This window comes from Haliotis rubra, unplaced genomic scaffold (genome assembly GCF_003918875.1).
Source record: "Haliotis rubra isolate DU_JTF1 unplaced genomic scaffold, ASM391887v1 Scf715, whole genome shotgun sequence".
Classification (NCBI taxonomy): Eukaryota; Metazoa; Mollusca; class Gastropoda; order Lepetellida; family Haliotidae; genus Haliotis; species Haliotis rubra.
In genome coordinates, this window is record NW_025767430.1 from 422,848 (window position 1) to 444,065 (window position 21,218).

The following is a 21,218-nucleotide window of genomic DNA, read 5'->3' on the forward strand; positions in this document are numbered from 1 at the left end:
CAATGTACTTGTATTCCAATGTGCTTGCATTCAATGTGCTTGCATATCAATGTGCTTGCATTCCAATGTGTGTGCTTGCATCCAATGTGCTTGCATTCCAATGTGCTTGCATATCAATGCTTGCATTCCAATGTGCTTGCATTCCAAATGTACATGTACTTGTATTCCAATGTGTGCTTGCATTCCAATGTGCTTGCATTCCAATGTGCTTGCATTCCAATGTCAATGTGCTTGCATTCCAATGTTGCATTCCAATGTGCTTGCATTCCAATGTGCTTGTACTTCCAATGTACAATGTACTTGCATTCAATGTGTGCTTGCATTCAATGTACATGTACATGCATTCCAATGTGCTTGCATACCAATGTGCTTGCATTCCAATGTACATGTACTCTGCATTCCAATGTGCTTGCATTCCAATGTACAATGTGCATTCCAATGTGCATGCATTCAATGTGCTTGCATTCCAATGTGTACTTGTATTCAATGTGCATGTCAATGTACTTGCATATCAATGTGCTTGCATTCCAATGTGCTTGCATATCAATGTGCTTTTGCATATCAATGTGCTTGCATTCCAATGTACATGTGCATGCATTCAATGTGCTTGTATTCCAATGTACATTGCTATGTATCCAATGTGCTTGCATTCCAATGTACATAAATGTGCTTGCATTCCAATGTATTCAATGTACTTGCATTCCAATGTGCTTGCATACCAATGTACTTGCTTGCATTCCAATGTGCTTGCATCCAATGTGTGCATTCCAATGCTTGCATCCAATGTGCTTGCCCATTCCAATGTGCTTGCATTCCAATGTAATGTGCTTGCATTCCAATGTGCTTGCATTCCAATGTGCTTGCATTCAAATTCAATACCAATGTGCTTGCATTCCAATGTGTACTTGCATTCCAATGTGCTCCAATGTGTCTTGCATTCCAAAATTCCAATGTGCTTGTGCTTGCATGCATCTCCAATGTACTTGCATCCAACTTGTATTCCAATGTGCTTGCATTCAATGTGCTTGCATTCAATGTGCTTGTATTTCAATGTGCTTGCATGTACTTGTATTCCAATGTTCTTGCATATCAATGTACATGTACTTGCATTCCAATGTGCTTGCATTCCAATGTGCTTGCATTCCAATGTGCATGCAACCTGCATTCAATGTGCTTGCATTCCAATGTACTTGTATTCCTTGCATTTCAATGTACTTGCATTCCAATGCACATGTACAATTATTCATGTACATGCATTCCAATGTGCTTGCATTCCAATGTGCTTGCATTCCAATGTCCAACATCAATGTACTTGCATTACCAATGTGCTTGCTTGCAATTACATGTACTTGTATTCCAATGTGCTTGCATTCCAATGTGCTTGCATATCAATGTGCTTGCATTCCAATGTACATGTGCTTGTATTCCAATGTGCTTGCATTCCAATGTACATGTACTTGTATTCCAATGCTTGCTTGCATATGTACTTGTATTCCAATGTGCTTGCATTTCAATGTGCTTGCATTCAATGTGCTTGCATATCAATGTGCTTGCATTCAAAAATGCTTGTATCTCGAAATGTGCTTGCATATTCCAATGTGCTTGCATTCCAATGTGCTTGCATTCAAAATGTATTCCAATGTGCTTGCATTCCAATGTGCTTGCATTCCAATGCAATTTGCATATCAATGTGCTTGCATTCCAATGTGCTTGCATTCCAATGCTATTGCAATGCATTACATGCATTCCAATGTGCTTGCATTCCAATGTGCTTGCATGTGTATTCCAATGTACTTGCATATCAATGTACTTGCATATTCATCGTGCTTGCATTCCCACATGTGCTTGTATTCCAATGTGCTTTGCATTTCGCATTCCAATGTGCTTGCATATCATTCCAATGCTTGCATTCCAATGTACTTGCATATCAATGTGCTTGCATACCAATGTGCTTGCATTCCAATGTACCATTTCAATGCATTCCAATGTACTTGCATTGGCATCAATGTGCTTGCATTCCAATGTACTTGTATTCAATGTACTTGCATCATGCATTCCAATGTACTTGCATATCAATGTGCTTGCATTCCAATGTGCTTGCATTCCAATGTGCTTGCATTCCAATGTGCATGCATTCCAATGAACCATGTACTTCCAGACCAATGTACATGTACTTTTATTCCAATGTGCTTGCATTCCAATGTGCTTGCATATCAATGTATTTGCATATCAAAGTGCTTGCATTCCTATGTACATGTTCTTGTATTCCAATGTGCTTGCATATCAATGTGCTTGCATTCCAATGTGCTTGCATTCCAATGTGCTTGCATATCAATGTGCTTGCATTCCAATGTGCTTGCATTCCAATGTACATGTACTTGTATTCCAATGTTCTTGCATATCAATGTACATGTACATGCATTCCAATGTACCTGCATACCAATGTGCTTGCATTCCAATGTACATGTACTTGTATTCCAATGTGCTTGCATTCCAATGTACATGTACTTGCATTCCAATGCACATGTACTTGCATTCCAATGTGCTTGCATATCAATGTACTTGCATATCAATGTGCTTGCATTCCAATGTGCTTGCATTCCAATGTACTTGTATTCCAATGTGCTTGCATTCCAATGTGCTTGCATATCAATGTGCTTGCATTCCAATGTACATGTACTTGTATTCCAATGTTCTTGCATATCAATGTACATGTACATGCATTCCAATGTGCTTGCATATCAATGTGCTTGCATATCAATGTACTTGCATACCAATGTGCTTGCATTCCAATGTACATGTACTTGTATTCCAATGTGCTTGCATATCAATGTGCTTTCATTCCAATGTGCTTGCATATCAATGTGCTTGCATTCCAATGTACATGTACTTGTATTCCAATGTGCTTGCATATCAATGTACATGTACATGCATTTCAATGTGCTTGCATACCAATGTGCTTGCATACCAATGTACTTGCATATCAATGTACTTGCATACCAATGTACTTGCATACCAATGTGCTTGCATTCCAATGTACATGTACTTGTATTCCAATGTGCTTGCATTCCAATGTGCTTGCATATCAATGTGCTTGCATTCCAATGTGCTTGCATTCCAATGTGCTTGCATTCCAATGTACATGTACTTGTATTCCAATGTGCTTGCATATCAATGTACATGTACATGCATTCCAATGTGCTTGCATATCAATGTACTTGTATTCCAATGTGCTTGCATTCCAATGTACATGTATTTGTATTCCAATTTGCTTGCATATCAATGTGCTTGCATTCCAATGTGCTTGCATTCCAATGTACATGTACTTGTATTCCAATGTGCTTGCATACCAATGTGCTTGCATATCAATGCACTTGCATACCAATGTGCTTGCATTACAATGTACATGTACTTGTATTCCAATGTGCTTGCATATTAATGTACATGTACATGTATTCCAATGTGCCTGCATACCAATGTACTTCCATACCAATGTGCTTGCATATCAATGTACTTGTATTCCAATGTGCTTGCATTCCAATGTGCTTGCATATCAATGTGCTTGCATTCCAATATGCTTGCATTCCAATGTATATGTACTTGTATTTCAATGTGCTTGCATATCAATGTACTTGCATTCCAATGTGCTTGCATATCAATGTGCTTGTATTCCAATATGCTTGCATTCCAATGTACATGTACTTGTATTCCAATGTGCTTGCATATTAATGTACATGTACATGTATTCCAATGTGCCTGCATACCAATGTACTTCCATACCAATGTGCTTGCATATCAATGTACTTGTATTCCAATGTGCTTGCATTCCAATGTACATGTACTTGCATTCCAATGTGCTTGCATATCAATGTACTTGCATATCAATGTACTTGCATACCAATGTGCTTGCATACCAATGTGCTTGCATTCCAATGTACATGTACTTGTATTCCAATGTGCTTGCATATCAATGTGCTTCCATTCCGATGTTCGTGCGGTCGGTGTATCGCTAGACGAGTCTTGTGTGTCACGACGCTATCACCGCATGGCCATGTTCATCCTGCCTGCATGTCACTGTGTGCCTGGCACAATAGAAGCGACAAAACCCTTTCCACGTCAATTAGAATCTCGATTGCACAGTTGTTACTATATCATGAGCACATATTTGTTTCAGCAGTATTACAGCTGTACGATGTTGTTTGTAAATAAATTTGGCCTGAACCAGACAATCAAGTGATTGTCACCATGCTTTGGTTTATGAATCGCTATGAAATAGTGATAATACCAAATGTTCGCAAAAGGGTGAGCGTTCCCTGCCCCACCGGTGGCACCCGTCATAAACATATGCTAAGTCTAGTCAATTGTTCACCTGAAATAATTCGGGAACGTATGGTACAAGTCAAAGTAGGGAATTGCATCGGACATCACTTTTGTCACCGACACATCGAATTTGAAAATTTCCTCCACATGTCTACCATAGAACTTCTTAAAAGCTTTACTGAGGCCTTGGATGTTGTAACCTTGATCAAACAAACTAAAAAGAATTCCCCCTTACCCATCTACCCCAGTCCCCCCTTCACAATTATTCCAAATGACGTGAGTGTCAAATGCGTCATGTTCCTGCGTATAGTAACCCATTGCAGCCATGTAGCCCCTGACCAGTGCAAACATTACAGGAGACATAAACCCATTGTTGCCATGTAGCCCCTGACCAGTTCAAACATTACAGGAGACATAAACCCATTGCTGCCAGGTAGCCCCTGACCAGTGCAAACATTACAGGAGACATAAACCCATTGCTGCCAGGTAGCCCCTGACCAGTGCAAACATTACTGGAGACATAAACCCATTGCTGCCAGGTAGCCCCTGACCAGTGCAAACATTGCAGGAGACATAAACCCATTGTTGCCAGGTAGCCCCTGACCAGTGCAAACATTACAGGAGACATAAACCCATTGTTGCCATGTAGCCCCTGACCAGTGCAAACATTACAGGAGACATAAACCCATTGCTGCCAGGTAGCCCCTGACCAGTGCAAACATTACAGGAGACATAAACCCATTGTTGCCATGTAGCCCCTGACCAGTGCAAACATTACAGGAGACATAAACCCATTGCTGCCAGGTAGCCCCAGACCAGTGCAAACATTACAGGAGACATAAACCCATTGCTGCCAGGTAGCCCCTGACCAGTGCAAACATTACAGGAGACATAAAACCATTGGCTGTGTGAGACAGGTGAAATGTATGTGCAACAACACCCCGCGCCGGGTTTGTCACCCATCCCACTTGGTGCACAGGGAAAGTTGTTTACTGCTGTATCATGTCGATTTGAACATAACCGATGCCCGCTAGTTGTTGATCCACACCGGCGGATAGCATCACACATTTGATCCACTGTTGAAGGAGTGATCCACACAATCGGGTCCCGATCACACATTTGGTCAACTCTTGAAGGAGTGATCCACACCGGCGGATAGCGTCACACATTTGGTCCACTGTTTTAGGAGTGATCCACATCATCGGGTCCCGATCATACATTTGGTCCACTGTTGATGGAGTGATCCACACCGGCGGATAGCGTCACACATTTGGTCCACTGTTGAAGGAGTGATCCACATCATCGGGTCCCGATCATACATTTGGTCCACTGTTGATGGGTGATCCACACCGGCGGATAACATCACACATTTGGTCCACTGTTGGAAGAGTGATCCACATCATCGGGTCCCGATCACACATTTGGTCCACTGTTGAAGGAGTGATCCACACCGGCGGATAACATCACACATTTGGTCCACTGTTGATGGAGTGATCCACATCATCGGGTCCCGATCATACATTTGGTCCACTGTTGATGGAGTGATCCACACCGGCGGATAACATCACACATTTGGTCCACTGTTGAAGGAGTGATCCACATCATCGGGTCCCGATCACACATTTGGTCCACTGTTGATGGAGTGATCCACACCGGCGGATAACATCACACATTTGGTCCACTGTTGAAGGAGTGATCCACATCATCGGGTCCCGATCACACATTTGGTCCACTGTTGAAGGAGTGATCCACACCGGCGGATAACATCACACATTTGGTCCACTGTTGATGGAGTGATCCACATCATCAGGTCCCGATCACACATTTGGACCACTGTTGAAGGAGTGATCCACACCGGCGGATAACATCACACATTTGGTCCACTGTTGATGGAGTGATCCACATCATCAGGTCCCGATCACACATTTGGACCACTGTTGAAGGAGTGATCCACACCGGCGGATAACATCACACATTTGGTCCACTGTTGATGGAGTGATCCACACCATCAGGTCCCGATCACACATTTGGACCACTGTTGAAGGAGTGATCCACACCGGCGGATAGCATCACACATTTGGTCCACTGTTGATGGAGTGATCCACATCATCAGGTCCCGATCACACATTTGGACCACTGTTGAAGGAGTGATCCACACCGGCGGATAGCATCACACATTTGGTCCACTGTTGATGGAGTGATCCACATCATCAGGTCCCGATCACACATTTGGTCCACTTTGATGGCCCCAAGATCGTCCCTTTCCTACACGTACTGGTTACCTGGACCCATCTGTACCCGTGGTTTCCATGGTGATCCAAGTGCCCATCGTTATGCCAGGGAATACAGTGACCAGAGTGACACGTCGTGGTGTAACTGAAACACTGCTGACAGCGGCGTTAATCCCCTCACTCACTCACTCACTCATAGATTTCGGCTGGATAGGCATGGGTGATTATAGTAATTATAGATGTTATAAGTCTGTCTGTTGGTTTCACCACAGTGGTAAACGTTTTCGGCCTTCTTGACATCTTGTGTAGCTCCGACGTCATGTTGAACTCGTTTTCAGAGTAGTTCCTTCTCTGACACATTGACCATTGACGTGTAACGAACTGTCTGAAATGAAATGAAAGAAATGACTAATCTTTCTATTTTTAAAACATTGTATACATCCATCTGAATGAGACTATGTATTGTATTGAGGAACGGTATCTATTTCCAAGAGTGCCTCTACCCAGTGTACACTTGTGGTGGGACAGCACGCTATATGGACTCTCCACCATCTACTTCTTCTAACTGCCACTGTGATTGGTTGACACGCACGCATATGTCCTGCAATATGAGATAAATGTAGAGGTTACCTTACCCTGGGGTGCACCAGCCCAAGTGTATTGATCTCTGCATGGTGGTGACTGGCCAATCAGATTGCAAGATTTTTAAAAAAGGTAATGGTGGGTTATAGCCAGTAACAAACAGTTAAAGGAATGTTTCCTGTTCAGAGCTGAGCGACAATTTAACGCAAAGTTAGCCCATAACACACACGAAGCACTTGTCGTGGTAAGCTGGTTGTCAACCCGGGGTGTGAACTTGAACACGTGGCGTATATACAGGTAAGCAGATACCTTCATCTACAGTTACAATGGAAACGGTGAGGTAGCCTACTTGTACCTTCTGTCATCGGGGCCAACCGTCTAGTATCAGCAAGGAATTGTAGTGGGAAACAACTGTGAAAATAGGACACTCGTTCTGCGTAAATAACACTTTAATGTGGAAATAGGACATTCTTTCTGTATAATTGGTGCTAGGTGTGAAAATAAGACACCGTTTTTATAGCGACAACTGGACACTCTTTTCATTACATACACCACCATTCGTACGTTACAAGCAAGTCAAACATGACAGAAAATGTGTAGCCGTAGCTTTTAATTGTCTTACCACAAGATTTGAGTTCTTTGTCAATAATGCCTGCTGCTATCGCCCATTTTGAAGAAGTTGCACTGCTTGTTTTGGAGGGCCAGATCACTTCCCTGGACTAAACCCACTCCACAGTGACTTCGTCTGGGGAACAGAACACTCCACTCAGTATTCCTAACTCTCCCCATTGCAGGATGACAACTCCCAAATCATTATTCATAACTCTCCCCCATAGCAGTATGAGAGCACTCCCCTCAATATTCATAACCCTCCCCCATAGCAGTATGAGAGCACTCCCCTCAATATTCATAACCTTCCCCCATAGCAGTATGAGAGCACTCCCCTCAATATTCATAACTCTCCCCCATAGCAGGATGAGAGCACTCCCCTCAATATTCATAACCCTCCCCCATAGCAGTATGAGAGCACTCCCCTCAATATTTATAACCCTCCCCCATAGCAGGATGAGAGCACTTCCCTAGAGAGAGGCACTCCCCCTATACTTGTTTGTATAATGTATTACAATATAGTTATATTGTATAAATCCTAGGACATTTGTTTTAAGCATATTTTATTTCAAGAGAAAGAAAGGGATTGGCAAACAAGCTCAGTGGGCAATAGTAATGCCTCTCCCGAACATGTTCATATTTATGGAAGCTATTTACAACAAATCAATTGCCAAAAGGTAATAGAATGTGTTGGTACCACACTTTTGCTCGTTGAATAAAATATGGTATTTAATTGTTGAACTTAATGAATGATTTCTTAAGTCATCTTTTTGAAAACTGGATGAAATGGTGAACAGAGGAGATAATATTTTGTTAGCTGCCCGTGGTCACCACAAGATTTTGTGTTCTTTGTCAATAATGCCTGCTGCTATCGCCCATTTTGAAGAAGTTGCAACCGTTCACTGCTTGTGTTGGAGGGCCAGATCACTTCCCTGGACTAAACCCACTCCACAGTGACTTCGTCTGGGGAACAGAACACTCCACTCAGTATTCCTAACTCTCCCATTGCAGGATGACAACTCCCAAATCATTATTCATAACTCTCCCCATAGCAGGATGAGAGCACTCCCCTCAATATTCATAACCCTCCCCCATAGCAGTATGAGAGCACTCCCCTCAATATTTATAACCCTCCCCCATAGCAGGATGAGAGCACTTCCCTAGAGAGAGGCACTCCCCCTATACTTGTTTGTATAATGTATTACAATATAGTTACATTGTATAAATCCTTGGACATTTGTTTTAAGCATATTTTATTTCAAGAACGAGAAAAGGGATTGGCAAACAAGCTTAGTGGGCTATAGTAATGCCTCTCCCGAACATGTTCATATTTACGGAAGCTATTTACAACAATCAATTGCCAATAAAGTAATAGAATGTGTTGGTACACGTTTGCTCGTTGAGTAAAATATGGTATTTAATTGTTGAACTTTATGAATGATTTCTTAAGTCATCTTTTTGAAAACTGGATGAAATGGTGAACAGAGGATATCATATTTTGTTAGGTGCAGGGTCTAGATAAAAAGTACCATATAATACCAAATGTATGTCGTATCCATGTTGATAAAAGTACATTGACAAACGGAAGTCATTATACAACGGACAGGTGAAGAAGTAATGAATATTGTCTCGGGTGACCGCAAGGGCAGGCCCGGTTTGACGAGATGTGTCTATCGAACTTATGGGAATTTAAATCACTACACCCGAGTCTGAGGCGCGCATCGATTACTTTACATTGTCTATTACCAATATTGATATCAAAGAAAAACGAGGCACCTTTACGAGTAGATATTAAACGTTTGAAATCAGACTGATTATTAACAGAGCTTGTTGATTGTGACAGATGGTTCCATTGTCTGATTACATCTGGTATAGGAGATCTAGCATAGAGTGTAGATCTGCAATAGTTATTGCGAATTTGTCCCGAATGTCTTAGCGTGCAGTTGCCATTTTGTGATTTTCAAGGGAATTGCTTTGTTTTTTACTGCAATTGTCCCAGATGTGAGAACAGTAGTCAAAGAGAGGAAGAATAAACTGTTTGTATATAGTGTCTAGGCTCTTACGTGATAATCTATATTTCAAGGACCTCAAGCAGTTGATCATCGGGATACTTTCTTGATTATGTCACTAATGTGCTCATTCCAATTACAGTTACTTTGCAATGTTAAACCAATATGTTTATGATGAGAAACTACTTTAATGATATTAATCATGTGAAGATCAGGAAGTCTAGTGGGTGGTTGTTTGCGTGAAAATAATATGCTTTCAGTTTTGTTAGGATTGAAAACGACATTCCAATGTCTAGCCCAATTAAAACATTTTTCTGAGTCATTATTGAGGTAAGTAGCAGTAACATCGGGTATTTTAGCAAAATATAAGGGATGTGTCATCAGCGAATAAACGGATATTACTATCAATGTTAACAACTAAGTCTTAAATGTATATCAGGAATTATAGTGGACCCAAAACGGAGCCTTGTGGTACACCTGCATTAGCACTGAGGAAATCAGATCGAAATCCATTTATAACAACTTGTTGTTTTCTGTCTTGCAAATAACTCTTGAACCATTTCAGTAAAGAACATGAAATCCCTATTTTTTCTACTTTATAAATCAAACCTTCATGCCAAACTTTATCAAATGCTTTACTGATAGGACCTATTCCTGCCCCACCGTTACTTGTGGGTTTCCTTAACGATTTCCATGCAATCACACTGATTTAGAGACATTTCACCAGAATATAGCGAGGATGATGTTGTTCAGGCAATGTGAGACAGACTAGCATATGTCCTGCAATATGAGATAAATGTAGAGGTTACCTTACCCTGGGGTGCACCAGCCCAAGTGTATTGATCTCTGCATGGTGGTGACTGGCCAATCAGATTGCAAGATTTTTAAAAAAGGTAATGGTGGGTTATAGCCAGTAACAAACAGTTAAAGGAATGTTTCCTGTTCAGAGCTGAGCGACAATTTAACGCAAAGTTAGCCCATAACACACACGAAGCACTTGTCGTGGTAAGCTGGTTGTCAACCCGGGGTGTGAACTTGAACACGTGGCGTATATACAGGTAAGCAGATACCTTCATCTACAGTTACAATGGAAACGGTGAGGTAGCCTACTTGTACCTTCTGTCATCGGGGCCAACCGTCTAGTATCAGCAAGGAATTGTAGTGGGAAACAACTGTGAAAATAGGACACTCGTTCTGCGTAAATAACACTTTAATGTGGAAATAGGACATTCTTTCTGTATAATTGGTGCTAGGTGTGAAAATAAGACACCGTTTTTATAGCGACAACTGGACACTCTTTTCATTACATACACCACCATTCGTACGTTACAAGCAAGTCAAACATGACAGAAAATGTGTAGCCGTAGCTTTTAATTGTCTTACCACAAGATTTGAGTTCTTTGTCAATAATGCCTGCTGCTATCGCCCATTTTGAAGAAGTTGCACTGCTTGTTTTGGAGGGCCAGATCACTTCCCTGGACTAAACCCACTCCACAGTGACTTCGTCTGGGGAACAGAACACTCCACTCAGTATTCCTAACTCTCCCCATTGCAGGATGACAACTCCCAAATCATTATTCATAACTCTCCCCCATAGCAGTATGAGAGCACTCCCCTCAATATTCATAACCCTCCCCCATAGCAGTATGAGAGCACTCCCCTCAATATTCATAACCTTCCCCCATAGCAGTATGAGAGCACTCCCCTCAATATTCATAACTCTCCCCCATAGCAGGATGAGAGCACTCCCCTCAATATTCATAACCCTCCCCCATAGCAGTATGAGAGCACTCCCCTCAATATTTATAACCCTCCCCCATAGCAGGATGAGAGCACTTCCCTAGAGAGAGGCACTCCCCCTATACTTGTTTGTATAATGTATTACAATATAGTTACATTGTATAAATCCTTGGACATTTGTTTTAAGCATATTTTATTTCAAGAACGAGAAAAGGGATTGGCAAACAAGCTTAGTGGGCTATAGTAATGCCTCTCCCGAACATGTTCATATTTACGGAAGCTATTTACAACAATCAATTGCCAATAAAGTAATAGAATGTGTTGGTACACTTGTTTGTATAATTTGCTCGTTGAGTAAAATATGGTATTTAATTGTTGAACTTTATGAATGATTTCTTAAGTCATCTTTTTGAAAACTGGATGAAATGGTGAACAGAGGATATCATATTTTGTTAGGTGCAGGGTCTAGATAAAAAGTACCATATAATACCAAATGTATGTCGTATCCATGTTGATAAAAGTACATTGACAAACGGAAGTCATTATACAACGGACAGGTGAAGAAGTAATGAATATTGTCTCGGGTGACCGCAAGGGCAGGCCCGGTTTGACGAGATGTGTCTATCGAACTTATGGGAATTTAAATCACTACACCCGAGTCTGAGGCGCGCATCGATTACTTTACATTGTCTATTACCAATATTGATATCAAAGAAAAACGAGGCACCTTTACGAGTAGATATTAAACGTTTGAAATCAGACTGATTATTAACAGAGCTTGTTGATTGTGACAGATGGTTCCATTGTCTGATTACATCTGGTATAGGAGATCTAGCATAGAGTGTAGATCTGCAATAGTTATTGCGAATTTGTCCCGAATGTCTTAGCGTGCAGTTGCCATTTTGTGATTTTCAAGGAATTGCTTTGTTTTTACTGCAATTGTCCCAGATGTGAGAACAGTAGTCAAAGAGAGGAAGAATAAACTGTTTGTATATAGTGTCTAGGCTCTTACGTGATAATCTATATTTCAAGGACCTCAAGCAGTTGATCATCGGGATACTTTCTTGATTATGTCACTAATGTGCTCATTCCAATTACAGTTACTTTGCAATGTTAAACCAATATGTTTATGATGAGAAACTACTTTAATGATATTAATCATGTGAAGATCAGGAAGTCTAGTGGGTGGTTGTTTGCGTGAAAATAATATGCTTTCAGTTTTGTTAGGATTGAAAACGACATTCCAATGTCTAGCCCAATTAAAACATTTTTCTGAGTCATTATTGAGGTAAGTAGCAGTAACATCGGGTATTTTAGCAAAAATATAAGGGATGTGTCATCAGCGAATAAACGGATATTACTATCAATGTTAACAATTAAGTCTTAAATGTATATCAGGAATTATAGTGGACCCAAAACGGAGCCTTGTGGTACACCTGCATTAGCACTGAGGAAATCAGATCGAAATCCATTTATAACAACTTGTTGTTTTCTGTCTTGCAAATAACTCTTGAACCATTTCAGTAAAGAACATGAAATCCCTATTTTTTCTACTTTATAAATCAAACCTTCATGCCAAACTTTATCAAATGCTTTACTGATAGGACCTATTCCTGCCCCACCGTTACTTGTGGGTTTCCACGATTTCCATGCAATCACACTGATTTAGAGACATTTCACCAGAATATAGCGAGGATGATGCACCATGACAACTGAAGGTTAGGACTATTCACCTCCACCGGTGGAGGAGCTGCTGTCACTGTACAGCTCAGGTGTTTCAAAACAATGTCCCGTTGTATTAAAATCAATATTCAGATTAACAGCTTCCTGTGTCGTCGTGTGCATGTCAGGTCAGTACCGTGTACATGGGTTCACATTTGGTTGTCAAAATAGTCACAGGGTTATCATCATTTGACAGCTTGTTGTGCAATCTACTTCTATCAGTTCTGTAGGGACGTTTACAGATTACATGGCGATACTATACAAACAGCGACAAAAAGGCTTTCCTCAATCTGAAGACATTTCTTTTAAAACCAGACCCAAAATGGCGTTCTATTTCTTCCTCTCAAAATACTTTAGGCGACCGTCCTACGTCTAGCTTGTGATCTGGTTCCGGACTCAATGTGCGCTGCGGCAACATTTGACACATAAAGACAGATCCCAGCTCACAGTTTCTCTTTTGTGCTAACCTTCATTGCAATTCATGTACCACAGAATACTGGCGCATGTTGTTTAGTGACACTAGTGTAGAACAGAAGCATTTGTTTATCTGTTGGATTGGTATTTCAGAAGTTGGTGAGTAATAGGAAAGTAAGACAATTTATGGATAACAACTTACTTATTATATAAGATGCGACGTTTCGGAACAGATTCTTATATGTTGTCAAGCAGGACTGAAGTACTACAGCACAGAACAGATATATATATACATGTTATATATATACATGAACAGGGATTGAGTAAAGACAACATGTAAGCATGAATCAAGGGGATTAACAACAACAACAATGGGTGGTGGTAATAATACAGTGACAATAGGAGGAAGCCAATGTTCCATGAGGCAGAACAAAATATGACTGATTAGCAAGGGTGGTTGGTGTGCTCTGTTGTTTGTATCAGTTCATTGTAGGCGGGTGGAATGAGGTATCCTTGGTCTCTGTTGATTGAGGGCTTGTGTCGGCGGATTTGAACTGCTTCTGCGAGTTTTCTTTTGGTGAAGTCCTGGAAGTTGTTCGATAATAATTTTGGACAACGTAGAGATACTATCGGAAACCCTCCAGGACTTAACCAAAAGAAAATTGGCAGAAGCAGTTCAAATTCATCTACTATCCAGCAAAGTTTTTATATTTTTTTATTTTCCTTCAACATTACTTTAACTGTAGTGTTAAGTCTGTTTGTTTGAAAATATTCTAATATGGAAAATTTGATTTAAAAAAGTCTAAAATCAAATATTTTCGGTCAAATAAAATTTGAAACGATGAAGCTATGTCAATAATAATCATGATTGTCAAGGCAAACAACACTCTTGTACAGACAAACAACATCCCTGTACAGCAAACAACATTCTTGTACAGACAAACAACATTCTTGTACAGACAAACAACACTCTTGTACAGACAAACAACACTCTTGTACAGGCAAACAACATTCTTGTACAGACAAAACAACATTCTTGTACAGACAAACGACATTCTTGTACAGACAAACAACATTCTTGTACAGACAAACACTGAATGAATGTGATGATTGTCAAGGCAAACAACATTCTTGTACAGACAAACAACATTCTTGTACAGACAAACAACATTCTTGTACAGACAAACAACATCCCTGTACAGCAAACAACATTCGTGTACAGACAAACAACATTCTTGTACAGACAAACAACATTCTTGTACAGACAAACAACATCCTTGTACAGGCAAACAACATTCTTGTACAGACAAACAACATTCTTGTCTTGTACAGACAAACAACATTTTGTACAGACAAACACTGAATGAATGTGATGATTGTCAAGGCAAACAGCATTCTTGTACAGACAAACAACATTCTTGTACAGACAAACAACATTCTTGTACAGACAAACAACATTCTTGTACAGACAAACAACATCCTTGTACAGGCAAACAACATTCTTGTACAGACAAACAACATTCTTGTCTTGTACAGACAAACAACATTTTGTACAGACAAACACTGAATGAATGTGATGATTGTCAAGGCAAACAACATTCTTGTACAGACAAACAACATTCTTGTACAGGCAAACACTGAATGAATGTATTGTTTCTGACTTTTAAGATGAAGAAATGCTTTAAGTAAGTTCCTTTCAATATGTATTTACACTATACACATCGCAAAAACATACACTGTCCATTATATCAATATGTTACCTCAGTTCAACTAACGGTCTAAATAAACTGACCCTACTGTCGGCAGTATGAAGATGTTAGAAAAAAACGCCCAACCTCACTTGAACACACACACACACACACACACACACACACACACCCACCCACCCACCCACCCACCCAAAACCCAACAACCCCAAAACAGACAAAACAACAACAACAACTGGCCCTCAATGAATAATTAAAGACAAATCTAAACGCACAAAGAACGAAAAACTAGTTTATTTATGGAAGCAAACATGGTAAAAAGTGACTCATTTTGGTTTGCTGATGACTATGGTCTTAGGACGTCACCAAATACGGCCATGTTCCAGCTTCCAGCATACAGTCCTCAAGAAATCACTTGTATCCATCACCGGGCACAGTGTTGTCAATACCCGGTATAACCCCCCGCCTCCTGCAACAACATCCCTGACCCTCTCACACATTGTAGCAGATATTGAGGTTTGGCGTCGATTCTTGATGAAGGTCTTGTTCCAATCTTTCTGACATCTCAAAGACGGAGTGAATCTGAGCAATTTCTTGGAACAGGCGCTATGTAGGTATCAAATTTATAATCTTCCACCACCACACTGACACATGCTAAATTTTTATTGGTCTAAGATTTACAAGCTTTTCAAACATCAAACGTGCGTATGAACATATCGATTTATCGATACCTAGTTAACAACAGATGTCGATTTCCCGTCAAATAAGCAGTTACTGCTGAAGGAGCTAGCTGTATTGATAGTGGTGCAGTACGACAGGTGAGCACGGACCATTTCCAAACCAGCAGCCGTTCTGCCGGGGTCATCTCCATTCAACCATCCCACGTTTCACTCTACGGCCTTTGTAAGTATCAACAATCTGTCTTGCTTATTCTTGCTATGGAAAGTCTTTGTTCCTTGCTCTGTTCATGCCGGTATTGGGTGACTTTGTATCAATACCTGGCATCCATCTCCCCGCTCGTGAACTGGAGACACGCTGATCACCAGGCAGATGGAGGCCAAGGATCCACAGTTTCATTCCGGAATCAGTTGTCAAGTTGTGTTTTGCCCCACATGCTTACAACCGAACACTTTTAACTTGTAAATCCCACCTGTTGTGCCTGTCACAGCAGGGTGTCTGAGCGTACGAGACAAGACTAAAACTGTTGCCAGCATTGTTGAAGACAATATAGCTTATAGCGGGCACCACAGTAACTGGGCAGCTCTCAGTAAGCATCGGACTTCGAACGGTGAAGCTAACGTTTACCAAATCTACAAATCAACGAAAGCTATTCCAGATTCAGATTCCTTTATTACAGTATAAAGGCCCAAGGCTCAGAATACATTCTTGATTTTGTTAACATGCTGCGCTTACCGGTAATATAGAAGAAGATGTACAATTATATGCAAGGAATCAACGAAAGCTATTCCAACACAGGTTATCTCCCGCCATTGCCAGACACACCGGAACATATAGAGGATACCTCCGTGTACCACATACAATTGACCCTGCAAGCTGTGGCGTCCATCCAGTGTACTTGAGTGTGGAGTGGCGTCCATCCAGTGTACTTGAGTGTGGAGCGGCGTCCATCCAGTGTACTTGAGTGTGGAGTGGCGTCCATCCAGTGTACTTGAGTGTGGAGTGGCGTCCATCCAGTGTACTTGAGTGTGGAGTGGCGTCTATCCAGCGTACTTGAGTGTGGAGCGGCGTCCATCCAGCGTACTTGAGTGTGGAGTGGCGTCCATCCAGTGTACTTGAGTATGGAGCGGCGTCAATCCAGTGTACTTGAGTGTGGAGAGGCGTCCATCCAGAAACTTCCTTTCTCTCTCCAAAGCCATGGATAAGGCATCGGTATCAGGCTGTGTGAACACCTCGCCTACGACAACTGTCCTACCGTGTTCACTTTACAATGGACATGTAAGTGTATTACTCCTTTACCGCGTACCATGTTAAACTGCGTAATCAACTTGAACATGCATTGGAATGACAAACGATGGTTTACTGTTAGAGGGTTCCCGCGTGTTGACTGTAAGAGACGGGAAAGCTGGATAGTGGTCTGCACCAAGGTTCGTTCCTAGACCCTGTTGTATTAACTGTAAGAGACGGGAAAGCTGGATAGTGGTCTGCTCCAAGGTTCGTTCCTAGACCCTGTTGTGTTTACACTTCGTACAAGGAAGTAACCTAGGGTCATCTTCAGTGACTGCCCTTCACTAGAACATGTCGACAGCACCAGCCAGGAACTACATCAAGTGTATTTGTCAGTTGTAGGGCATCAATATACCAGGTTGGTGCTCGTGGTTTGATGCTTGGTCTGAGAACGTATATCAGGTTTTGTTTAAGCTGAGATAGGCCGCCAGATGATAGCTTTACATAATTTCATGCAAACTTTAACGTGAAACAGTCCGTCTTTCTGGTTTATTTCGACTGGAACTCTACACATGATCTTACAAATGCCGTGTCCCTTGCTTGTCAAGGGTAGTTTATGTATATGGAGAGACAGCGTTTCTCAGATTCTCGGGAGACATGCACAAAATAAAACCGTTCTATGTGAAATAAAAACAGTATCGATACGAATATTCCATCAACTGGGATAGTAATGTGTCAGGTACAGTTACTGGTACCACATGCTGCAGCCTGTATACCGTGAACAATAGCAGAGTTACCACATGCTGCAGCCTGTATATCGTGAACAATAGCAGTCGAAGCATTCTACTATGTAGCATTTAAACTAGTAGGCGTTGGAGCTAAACACTGCTGTTTCTAAAGTTAAGCAGTGGGCGGCTATCGTTCAAGCTTTGTGTATAAACGATTTCGCTTACAGGAAACCGGATCAATAGAACCCTGTTAAATGTGAGACCCTGCATTGATGAAACACTGCACACTGACCCCCTCCGTCCGGATCTGTCACGTGGTGGGGGACTTATCTCTATACATTTCTTCTGTTATGTTATTTTCCAAACTGAAACAACTAGTTCACCAACAACTCTATACACAAAAAGAATTCACCGTGACAGAAATGATATAAAATTCACACTTTATAGAACACTCTATATAACACTTTGTATATCACTTTATTACATGAGCGACGTTTACAAATCACCCCATGACGTTATAATGACGTTACACAATAGAGTGGAGGTACAAAGTTCAGCAGCAGCCAAGTACCAGGCAGCAGTGAACCCCGTCTGAGTGCACGCCAAGTCGTTTGACAACAGTTTTTGCAATATTCACACGCAGAAGCTTGTTTAATGACCTCAGTCGTCAACACAATTCAAATACAGAAACGTGGTAACCATATCGATAGTATCAGTTTTGCAACAGGTATTCATGATGAAGAAACATGTCAACATCAATCACAAGGTTTTAACTTCAAGGGGCCCAATTAGGGTTGCAATACATTGTGGACAGTAATTCAATTACTTGCCAATCGATTACAAAAAAGCTCATTATTCACAACTTTCTTTGCAAACAAACTATAGGTCAATTTTACAACATGTACTTATGATAACCAATCATGTCCCACGAAAAATCACAGGGGCCCATTTTAGGTCTAATTACATTTTTGGCACAGCTTGATTTGAACAAGTAAGTGTTAAAAGTCAGTATTCACAACCGGTTTTAGCAAATATACAGTAAACATCTCATTCACAACATGTTACTACAATAACCAATCATGTTGCACTAAAAATCACAGGTCTTGACCTCAAAGGGGCCTATTTCAGGTGAAATTACATTCTTGGCACAGCTTGATTTAACACCATGTAAGTGTTAAAACTCAGGATTTACAACATTCTTGCAAATATACAGTTAACATCTCATTCACAACATGTTGTTATAATAACCAATCATGCTTCCCTAAATATCACAGGTCTTGACCTCAAAGGGGCCATTTTGGGTGGAATTACATTCTTGGCACTGAGCTTGATTTTAACACCATGTAAGTGTTAAAAGTCAGTATTTACAACATTCTTGCAAATATACAGTAAACATCTCATTCTCAACATGTTGTTATAATAACCAATCATGTTGCACTAAAAATCATAGGTTTTGACCTCAAAGGGGCCTATTTCAGGTGAAATTACATTCTTGGCACAGCTTGATTTTGACACCAAGTAAGTGTTAAAAGTCAGTATTCAAAAATCTTCAAAAAGTAATTATTCACAACTCATTCACTGCAAAGATAAAACATCCATTTTCACTCTTCATCCACATGGTCCAATCTCTGAATCAGTTTCTGAATCACTGTCAAGAACTGCAGCATTCAACCGTGTATCACTAGACTTGCTGGAAACAGGCATATTGTCTTGGTGTCTGCCACACCCAGATCTTCTCTCAACTGAAAAACAGATGACTTTATATCAAAAGAAAATTCTGTTTTAAAACTTTGATATTATAAATCTATTCAAGGGTAACATTACTTATTTATTTTCAAATGTCAGTAGTCTGGCTTTGAAGGCTTATGCAGATTTAATCACCACTGAGACATCAGTATTTCTGAAATTCTGTCACATTAAATTAGAAAATTGAAAAAAAAAAATATTGGTTATTTTTTAGCACACATATTATGCTTGCCTTCCACCTCAAGTTTTAAGTTGTCATCTTCATGAAATGACACTCCTGAAATCAGTCCAAGCAAATTTCTCTTATCTGAAAACAAATATTTGAAATCATAAAAGAATTATCATTATGTTCAAGAAATTGGTGCTTTCCAATTCTTCTAATGCTAAACATGTCAATAGTATAGTTATATAGGGAAGGGATTTGACCTTCAAAAGCATAATCAATTGTTGAGGCCACCTTTTGATCAATTATAGATATAAGATAAAAACAACTGTTAGAGCACATGAAAACAAAGGTAATCAGTCCTCAGTTTCAATATGACAATTGAAACCAATAGTCATTGATTCTGTAAACATATTTTTAAGAAGAAATAGTGAACGCTTTAATTGATTATGTGACTTGGTTATCGGTAATTGACTGGCAGCCCACAAAATATCCATAAACTAATTATTTGTTTGATCAGTGCACCACTAATTAACAGCCCTGGACAGTTTGTAAATATTTACTTAAAGAAATTACCATACTAACATTTTGAAACAATGCTTACCTTCTACAGGTTCTTTATTGTGTGGGAACAAAGTGGAAAAGTCAGTGTCTTCAGGCTTAAACAAGATTTACATGATGTTAATTCAAGTTTGTTTGAACAGTGTAACTTACATTACCAAACTTAAGAAAAAAAAATTACAATTTTTTTATTTCATGTGCACAAGTTCGGTCAGCCAATTTACAATGTTTAACTTAACTTTTGAAAAAAAAAAGGAGAAAAGAAAAAAAACATTAGGATTTGAACCTGCATGTCTGATAACAGAAAAAAATTGAGAGGCCATCACTGTAACCACTAGGCTACAGTTTCTACTTTCTTGTTTGTCACTTTAACCTTATATATTACACTTTGCAACAATGTGTCACTTGGCGTCTGCTTGCTTTTCATCATCTGCTAGACCTTGATACAATGTTCTTATTCTAGTAATATTAAATGTAGCCTGATATATCCTAGAAAACATCAAGGTACATTATTTTTGTTAAAATGTGTATGTTTATACACAGTTACATCCAGTGGAATGCCAGTGTTATTTTACAGTGACAGGTGACACAGAGGGGTTTTGCTAAACAGATGATAGAACAAATATGATAAAATTCTAGCATAATTACAAAGATTCTCACCTTTAGAATGCTGCCTGATCATATTTGAAAAATCTTCTGATGTCTTCTTATTTTTCCAGCAGTGATCAACAGGGTCTCCAAGAAACTACCCTTGTTTACCTCAAAGTAATCAGCCTTGAGAG

The 21,218-nt window shown here is 40.1% G+C and overlaps 1 protein-coding gene across 2 annotated transcripts in view; it reads left to right on the plus strand.

Moving 5' to 3' along the window:
* LOC124259260 (beta-1,3-galactosyltransferase 5-like) overlaps positions 1–21,218 on the plus strand; it is a 49,462-nt gene that overhangs the window by 15,492 nt on the left and 12,752 nt on the right. Inside the window, exon 1 of one of the 2 annotated variants that reach the window (XM_046693370.1) lies at positions 10,656–10,809. The exons of the other annotated variant lie outside the window; for it this stretch is intronic. The gene's annotated coding sequence lies outside the window, so the exon portion shown is untranslated. Of the gene's footprint in view, positions 1–10,655; positions 10,810–21,218 lie in introns of those variants that run through there. 2 annotated transcript variants of the gene reach the window in all.